Source organism: Acinonyx jubatus, chromosome E4 (genome assembly GCF_027475565.1).
Source record: "Acinonyx jubatus isolate Ajub_Pintada_27869175 chromosome E4, VMU_Ajub_asm_v1.0, whole genome shotgun sequence".
Lineage (NCBI taxonomy): Eukaryota > Metazoa > Chordata > Mammalia > Carnivora > Felidae > Acinonyx > Acinonyx jubatus.
In genome coordinates this window covers 6897172-6906678 of record NC_069395.1, presented here as the reverse complement: position 1 = coordinate 6906678, position 9507 = coordinate 6897172, and the positions used below count along the sequence as shown (strand labels likewise).

At 42.0% G+C, this 9507-nt stretch overlaps 1 protein-coding gene across 5 annotated transcripts in view; it reads right to left on the bottom strand.

Moving 5' to 3' along the window:
- Nucleotides 1–2171: 2171 nt before the first annotated feature.
- Nucleotides 2172–9507, bottom strand: part of HSD17B7 (hydroxysteroid 17-beta dehydrogenase 7) — a 71841-nt gene continuing 64505 nt past the window's right edge. For 3 of the 5 annotated variants that reach the window (XR_008293375.1, XR_008293376.1, XR_008293377.1), the window contains one exon: nt 2173–4341. The gene's annotated coding sequence lies outside the window, so the exon portion shown is untranslated. Of the gene's footprint in view, nt 4342–9507 lie in introns of all 5 variants that reach the window. The other 2 variants (XR_008293373.1, XR_008293378.1) reach the window with 2 other exon arrangements.

The following is a 9507-nucleotide window of genomic DNA, read 5'->3' as shown; positions in this document are numbered from 1 at the left end:
ACGACCAAGTGGGATTTATACCTGGGATGCAGGATTGGTTCAATATCTGCAAAACAATTAACGTGATTCATCACATCAATAAAAGAAAGGACAAGAACCATATGATCCTCTCAATAGATGCAGAGAAAGCATTGGACAAAATACAGCATCCTTTCTTGATAAAAACCCTCCAGAAAGTAGGGATAGAAGGAACATACCTCGAGATCATAAAAGCCATATATGAACAACCCAAAGCTAATATCATCCTCAATGGGGAAAAATTGAGAGCTTTCCCCCTAAGGTCAGGAACAAGACAGGGATGTCCACTCTTGCCACTGTTATTCAACACAGTATTGCAAGTCTTAGCCTCTGCAATCAGACAACACAAAAGAATAAAAGGCATCCAAACCAGCCAGAAGGAGGTCACACTTTCACTCTTCGCAGATGACATGATACTCTATATGGAAAACCCAAAAGATTCCACCAAAAACCCGCTAGAATTGATTCATGAATTCAGCAAAGTTGCAGGATATAAAATCAATGCACAGAAATCAGTTGCATTCCTATACAACAGCAATGAAGTCACAGAAAGAGAAATCAAGGAATCGATCCCATTTACAGTTGCACACACACACACACACACACACACACACCTGTAAAATACCCAGGAATAAATCTAACCAAAGAGGTGAAAAATCTATACACTGAAAACTATAGAAAGCTTATGAAAGAAATTGAAGAAGACACACAAAAAAAAAAATGGAAAAAGATTCCATGCTTCTGGATAGGAAGAACAAATATTGTTAAAATGTCGATACTACCCAAAGCAATCTACATATTCAATGCAATCCCTATCAAAATAACACCATCATTCTGCACAGAGCTATAACAAATAATCCTAATATTTGTATGGAACCAGAAAAGACCCTGAATAGCCAAAGCGATCTTGAAAAAGAAAACCAAAGCAGGCATCACAATCCCAGACTTCAAGCTATACTACAAAGCTGTAATCATCAAGACAGTATGGTACTGGCACAAGAACGGACACTCAGATCAATGGAACAGAATAGAGAACCCAGAAATGGACCCACAAATGTATGGCCAACTAATCTTTGACAAAGCAGGAAAGAATATCCAGTGGAATAAAGACAGTCTCTTCAGCAAGTGGTGCTGGGAAAACTGGACAGCGACATGCGGAAGAATGAACCCGGACCACTTTCTTACACCAGACACAAAAATAAACTCAAAATGGATGAAAGACCTCAATGTAAGACAGGAAGCCATCAAAATCCTGGAGGAGACAGCAGGCAAAAACCTCTTTGATCTTGGCCGCAGCAACTTCTTACTCAACACGTCTCCGGAGGCAAGGGAAACAAAAGCAAAAATGAATTACTGGGACCTCTTCAAAATAAAAAGCTTCTGCACAGCAAAGGAAACAATCAGCAAAACGAAAAGGCAACTGACAGAATGGGAGAAGATATTTGCAAATGACATATCAGATAAAGGGTTAGTATCCAATATCTATAAAGAACTTATCAAACACAACACCCAAAAACAATACAGTGAAGAAATGGGAAAAAGACATGAATAGACACTTCTCCAAAGAAGACATCCAGGTGGCCAACCGACGCATGAAAAAATGCTCAACTTCATTCATCATCAGGGAAATGCAAATCAAAACCACAAAGAGGTACCACCTTACACCTGTCAGAATGGCTAACATTAACAACTCAGGCAACAACAGATGTTGGCGAGGATTCGGAGAAAGAGGATCTCTTTTGCATTGTTGGTGGGAATGCAAGCTGGTGCAGCCACTCTGGAAAACAGTATGGAGGTTCTTCAGAAAACTAAAAATAGAACCGCCCTATGACTCAGCAATTGCACTACTAGGCTTTTATCCAAGGGACACAGGTGTGCTGTTTTGAAGGGGCACATGCACCCCAATGTTTATAGCAGCACTATCAACAATAGCCAAAGTATGGAAAGAGCCCAAATGATGTCCATCAATGGATGAATGGATAAAGAAAATGTATATATATATATGTATATGTATATATATATGTATATGTATATATATGTATATATGTGTATATATATACATGTATATATATAAATGTATATATATACACATTTGTATATATGTATATATGTATAAATGTATATATATATACACACACACACACACACACAATGGAGTATTACTGTGCAATCAAAAAGAATGAAATCTTGCCATTTGCAACTACGTGGATGGAACTGGAGGGTATTATGCTAAGTGAAATTAGTCAGAGAAAGACAAAAATCACATGACTTCACTCATATGAAGACTTTAAGAGACAAAACAGATGAACATAAGGGAAGGGAAACAAAAATAATATAAAAACAGGAAGGGGGACAAAACAGAAGAGACTCATAAATCTGGAGAACAAACTGAGGGTTACAGGAGGGGTTGAGGAAGGGGGGTTGGGCTAAATGGGTAAGGGGCTCTAAGGAATCTACTCCTGAAATCATTGTTGCACTATATGCTAACTAATTTGGATGTAAATTTAAAACAAGTTTAAAAAAAAAGAGTTCTATATAGGATGATTCACGCACTGTCTGAAGGCCAAATAGGGACCGGATATATATCATCACCATCATCGTCACTGATCACTAAGTACTCCCTTGACCATGTGGGCACGTGCCCTAAAGATTCAGGTGTTTCCAAGTGGAAGCCCTCCCCTTTGCTGAGTGTGTTAATGCCCTTGAGTCTCTTCTTCAAACCGCCCCACCTTTACACCCTACACCTGAGGGAATAACCAAGCCTCACCCCAAACCCTTCTTGTGTCTTGAAAATTCTGCCACCTCAGACATCAGTTCAATCTCCAAGACGTTCTTTTTGGTCCAAATTTTGCTGAATTTGGAATCAGGAAAGGATGTGCCTTGGTTTTAGGGATGGAAAAAGGAAGTAGAAAATGGATTAGGGCATGTGGGTGGGCAGGTGGGCCGGGGCACGGGGCAGGTGGGACAGAGCCTGGAGAGAAAAACAGGTGCTTTAGCTTCAAGGCACCCCTCCATCGTATTCCCCCCCTAATTCACCTACAATGTTAACACACTTGGTGCCTCAGAACTTAATTTTCTCCCAATGATCATATAGATCAACCTATACATTCCTTGTAAAAACAAAAAGTCCTTAGCTCTACTTGCAAAATAGTAACCCTGACCTCATTGTGTTAAAAGTAAATCTGACTTCTTCTTTTCTTGGTTTTAATTAGCAATGGTCCCCACATTAACTCAGATGCTTCTGCTGATTCCAGAACAGATGGCCTTTTATTGAAGTCATTTCTCTCTGGTCGTAATTTTCCCAAACATGTGACCTGTTTTTGTACAGACAATACCTTAAAAAGGGGAACAAACTCAATTTTGGAATCTCTTCATCTTTCTACCCACTAGTTCCCCTCAACCTGCTTTTCACTTCCTCGAAGCAAGAATTATTTTTACCTTCTCCACAGCTCTCCAACTACTGAGCACAGCGTAACTCTCAGTGCACGTGTGTGTTGAACTCACCCGCAAAGAATGACAGTTGATGTGGAGGAAACTTCTTGATAGTGGCAGTGACAGAATTTCAGAATGGGCGGCCATGGGCAGGAACAGAATCCCTGGCTCTGGGGCTCCTTAAGAAGGGAGTGGATGTGAGGGCAAGAAGCTCCAAATCTCAAGAAAGGACTCTAGCTTCTCAAACAGTAACCGCTTTGGATAAATAACCCAGCCTGTGAACCGCCATCCAGTGCAAAGATGGAGGAAATGAGGAGGGGATGGGAGTAGAGGGAGAGACGTACAGGGAAGAGCCTGAAAGGAATGTCCGTCTTCTGCATGTGAGGAGACACTGATACTCTTCCGTGGTCGTTTCCACTCTCCTCCGGGAGCTTCCAGTTCAATTGTTTGCATCCGCGAAGCCATTCCCAGGTTTCTCTTCTTAATGAAGGGGAAGTCGAATGGATCTTGGAAGCCAAGGGTGTCTTTAATTTGTCCATTTCAGGGACGAGGTCAGATGGGATCATACAAAGAGGGACATCAGCCTCTCTGCACGGGTAGTTGAGTTCAAAGTGGAACTCGTCTTCCTAGAAGCAAGAAGGCAGGTCAGAATGTTCAGAGATGCCTGTGGGTCTCCATGGAGAGTGGCCAGAACCGTCCTCTCTCGTGCTCTTGCCCCCCACTCTTGAAGATCTCCTCTGGGAAGGTTCCCCGGGTGCTGCTGGTTTGCAATCGCCTTACTTCCTTTCTCTCCAGCAGGTGGCGCAATAAGATTCAAGATGCTTTGGAAAATCCTCAAGACCCCAATTCCTCTGAAGCTTGGTTTGGGGAGAAGAAGCCTCAACTCAGCTCCTAGACATAAGAAAAGAACGTGTGGAAAACATTGAACATGGAATAAGCATGTATTGGCTAAGTTAAAATAGTCTGAGACTGAAGAGGTAGGGATAATAAGAGGGGTAAGGAGGTCTGTGGTGGCCTGGAGAGAGACTACACATTCATTAGACATTCATTAAACCGCCCTCATTAGACACTTTTCCTCCTTAAAGACTAGACAGAAGCATTTCAAAATGTTAATAGGTTGATGAGCCCACAGAACGTTTTTCCACTATTTTACCGACAAAATTTTCCAAATTTTCTGCACAAAGTAGATCTTCATTTCATACCTACCAAGTATTAAATATTATTACAAAAATCTCTTTTATATCAATATTCAATATCTAAGTTATACTGGTTCTATTATCTCTGTTTGTAAGTAGTGAGTGACAAAATCTGACTTCTCTTGGATGATTGGGCATGTTGGAGATCATTGTGCTCGTTGCTGTGGATATTATGTGTCCTGATGCCATATCGGTAAGACATACAGAACATGAACCCTTCTATCACCCACGCTATAGAGTTGTTTCCATGTCAAGCTTCCAGTTCTCCCAAGTTAAAGCATTTCTCTCATTCACCAAAGACATATTCTAGAAAAGTTTTAAACAATGGGGTTACATGAGTACTAATCCAATGGTATGAGGAGAGACCAAGGTTGGGAAATCAGTTAGGAGTCCGTTATCATGGTTTAGGAGTCAAAAGCATGATGGCAGTATTAAGGAAGAAATGGAAGCAAGAGGTATTCTAATGGATGGGTACAGAGGGTTTAGTAATGGATAAGCAGTTCAAGGGGAAAAGAGGAATCAGTAATGGGGACAAGGCCAAGCATCTGGAAACATTCGAGTACTGGTGACAGAAATAAGTAAGTCAAATGGCGAAGATGGTGCATTAAGACGTGTCATGTTACTGGAAGTTTTGAAATAGACTGGGGCGCCTGGGTGGCTCAGTCGGTTAAGTGTCTGACTTCGGCTCAGGTTACGATCTCCTGGCTCAGGAGTTCGAGCCCCGCGTCGGGCTCTGTGCTGACAGCTCAGAGCCTGGAGCCTGCTTAGGATTCTGTGTCTCCTCTCTCTGCCCCTCCCCTGCTTGTGCTCTGTCTCACTCTGTCTCTCAAAAATAAATAAATGTAAAAAAATTTTTTTAATAGATTAACAGGATATGTTGGGTCATTAAAATAGCGTAACACCTATTAGTGAATATAGTAAATGTTAATATTACAGCAATTTTGGGGGGCGCCTTGGTGGCTCAGTCGGTTAAGCATCTGACTGGCTCAGGTCATGATCTCACGGCTCATGAGTTCAAGCCCTGCATCAGGCTCTGTGCTGACAGCTGGGAGGCCAGAGCCTGCTTTGGATTCTGTCGCCCTCTCTCTCTCTGCCCCTCCCTCGCTCACACTTTGTCTCTCTCTCCTTCAAAAATAAACATTAAACAAAAATTTTTTAATGACAGCAATGCCTTTATTTTAAAAAACATAAAGGGCACCTGGATGGCTCAGTTGGTTAAGCGTCTGACTCTTGATTTCACCTCAGCTCATGATCTCACCATTCATGAGTTCGAGCCCACATCAGGCTCTGCAGTGACAACACAGGTCCTGCTTGGGATTCTCTGTCTCTATCTCTCTGCCTCTCTATCTCTCTCTCAAAAATAAATAAATAAACATTTTAAAACTATACATATACAAATTATCTATTTGCAAAAATTAGAACTAAAAAATTAAGGGAACTCAAAAGAAAGGGTTCCATAGGATTTCCCTGGTCCCTGTGAATGTGACCTTACTTCAAAATAGGGTCTCTGCAGACGTAATCAATTTAAAATGATGAGTTCACACAGAATCAGGTGGGCCCTAATCCATTGTGACCAGAGTCCTTTTAAGACAAGAAAAAACATCGGGGCACCTGGGTGGCTCAGTCAGTCAAGTGTCCGGCTTCGGCTCAGGTCGTGATCTCACACTCTGTGAGTTCGAGCCCTGGGTATAGGGCTCTGTGCTGACAGCTCGGAGCCTGGAGCCTGCTTCGGGTTCTGTGTCTCCCTCTCTCTCTGCCCCTGCCCTGCTCATGCTCTGTCTCTCTCTGTCTCAAAAATAAGTAGTCCTTTAAAAAAGAATACAAAAAGACAAGAACAGACATAAAAACAGACACAGAAGGGAGACAGCCAGGAGAGGATGGAGGCAGAGAGCAGCAGCATGCTGCCACAAGTCAAGTCCAGAGCTACCAGAAGCTGGGAGACTCCTCCTCCAGAAGCATAGGAGACAACACGTCCTGTCTACACCTTGATTTCAGACTTGTAGCCTCCAGAGCTACGAGGGAATACATTTCTGTTGTTTTAAACTGCCCACTTTGCTATGGCAGGACTGGAGACTAATACAGTCCCTCTTGAACACTCAGAGCACACGAGGAGAGGTAGATGTTTAGTTTTGAAGGTGGGGTGGATATTACAGGATTATGTCACTATGGAGAGCCACACGCCATGTAAAGTTACCCATGAAACAGATGGGGAGATTAGGAGCCTGTTGGTCCAATAACTCTGTGTACTTTTTCCTTGATAAGGGTGGCTGCTGCCCTTATCACTGTGTGATGAAGGCTGAAGCCTCGTCACCAGAAACAAAGAGGTGTTTGGCCAGCCCACTGTCCTAGCACACCCCATCCCCACCAAAGAAACACGTCCTAGGCACCTCAGTGTACCCCTTCCTCCCTGGTGAAGGCTGCTGGTGCTTGGAAGGCCAACAAGCTCACAGAATGTTCGAACATAACACGGGAAAACAAAAGACAAGAAGCTCATCTATAAATTGAGAATGAGCCAGCTGTGGAGACAAAAGGGGAAAAGGAATCAAGTTTTAATAATATGAGATAACCATGACAAGCACGGATGTGCCCCGTAGGCTACAGTCTTCCCCACTCGAAATGCTAGTGAGACATTTGGCATTCTCTTACAAAAAAACACTCTCCCCTTTTCAGTGTGGTAAGAGAAGCCCCAACATCCTCTTGGTTATTAATTAACAGGAAAATTTGAAGGTTGAGTTGTGTAAGTTTCCAGGGGAGATTAACTTGCTGAGTATTTTTTTCCTAAGGAAGTTTTAATTCAGCAAACACGCATTGAACACTTACCTGCTGAAGAGACCAAGAACTTTTTTCAAGTCTCTTCTCTCAAGGAGTATGCACACGAGTGGGAGAGACAGACAAAGAAATAAATAGCTAGAGGATACTGACGTTTTAAAAAATTGCAGTACAATAACGGTCCCTGTTGGGGGTTGTGATAATAATAACATAGTGGTAATAATGTCGAATGTACTATATGTTTTACATACGTTAAGGGAGCAGAGAGAAAAGTGTGCCCAGCTCCCTCTGGGGTGATAAGGGTGCCCGTCTGTCCCATTGGCAAGCTCCTATTCCTCCAAAGAGCCAAGGGAGGGAGAAAAGGGCCAGCAAGAGACCTGGAGCCTTAGGAATTCATGTAGTCTTTGCAGAAATGCCAACAGCCCAGGAGAGATGTGGGAGAGCGGGACACGAGGCCGGGGCCGTATCTTGAAAATCTGTGTGTGAGCCTCATTCCCTGACCCAGGTGTTTCCAGACTGGTGTCCATAAACACATGGAGGGATTTTGAACTTCTCTGTAAGAACGCATGCATGCATGTGATGGTGCCTTGTTTCAAATATCATCTAAAAAACATCATATTAACATATTCTGACCATCTGGATAAACCACCTTGTAAGAGAGCACTGCCAGTGATTTTAGGCTTTGCATTTGCATTTAGAACAACGTTTGCCCCAAGCAGTGCTTATTTGATTGTAGCTTGTCACATACTAAGTGTGGTGAACATTCAGGAACTCTTAGCTGTCTGTGTCTGTGTACTAGTAGGATCTGGGGCAGAGACTACTGGTTGTCTCCTAATACAAGTTTCTCCTTTTTTCAAAGTCATGAAACCCCAAAGACTTAGGCAGGCACATAGCTGTCCAGAAAAAAACAAAACAAAACAAAACAAAACAAAACAAACCCCAGACAGACAAAAGCCACATTGCCCAGTCTTTTTTGAAGCTAGCTCAAGTTCAAGTCAACAAGTCAGGTATAAGCAGAAGTACCTTGTGACAGCTTCCAGGAAATTTTCTTTAAAAAAAAAAAAAAAAGATGTCTTTATGTGTTTATTTATTTTGAGACAGAAAGCGCGAGCCACTGGGGGAGGGGCAAAGAGAGAAGGAGAGAGAGAATCCCAGGCAGGCTTTGCAGTGACAGCACAGAGCCTGACGTGGGGCTCAATCCCACGAACGAAGAGATCATGACCTGAGCCAAAATCAAGAGTCAGATGCTTTACTCACTGGTCCACCCAGGCACCCCAGGGAACCTTTCTTAACAGCAAGGTGATTTTCTCTATATGTTCATAAGGTGAAGTTTACCACTGTGTTGTTCAAATGCCCCATGTCCTTATTGATTCTTAACTGATTCTGTTAATTACTGATACAGGCGAATTAACCTTTTCCACTGTGATTCCGGGTGTCTGTTTTTTTCTTATACCTATTTCAATTTTCACCTTATAAGTATCAAGTTCATGTTCGGGGGAACAATATGAAAATATTTGGATCATCTTAGTAACCATCATTTAATAGAGAAATTTCACATGATTTCCTCATTTCCATTTCTAGATTTATAACCATTTCCGTGCCAGTAGTGTTCTTTAAAAAAAAAACAAAAACAAAACTCAGTCTTTTAATTAGAGCATTTAGTCATTTGTATACACAATTCCTGATATATGTTTGGACTTAAATTTCCACCTTATTTTATACATTCTTCTTTCCCCATCTTTCTCTCTCCCTTTTTAGACTGTTTTTTTCCACTGGCATTCTTATCCTGTACCGGTTTGTAAATCATACTCTCTTATTTAATCCTTTTAGTAGTTATCCCAGACATGGTAACATGAATCTTAGTTTACAGGTATGTAATGTTAATAAGTGTTTTTATTCTTCTCTTGGACAATGGAAGAAATTCAGGACATGTCACCACCCTCCTCCTTTGAAAGCCCCATACTTTACTACTGCACATATCTTATTTTCCAAATCTCAGGTTTATAGAGCCTGCATTCATTTAGATGTACCCACATATTCATACTCTGCCCTTCATTCCTTCCTGAATCTTGGCCCTACATCTAGGAACATT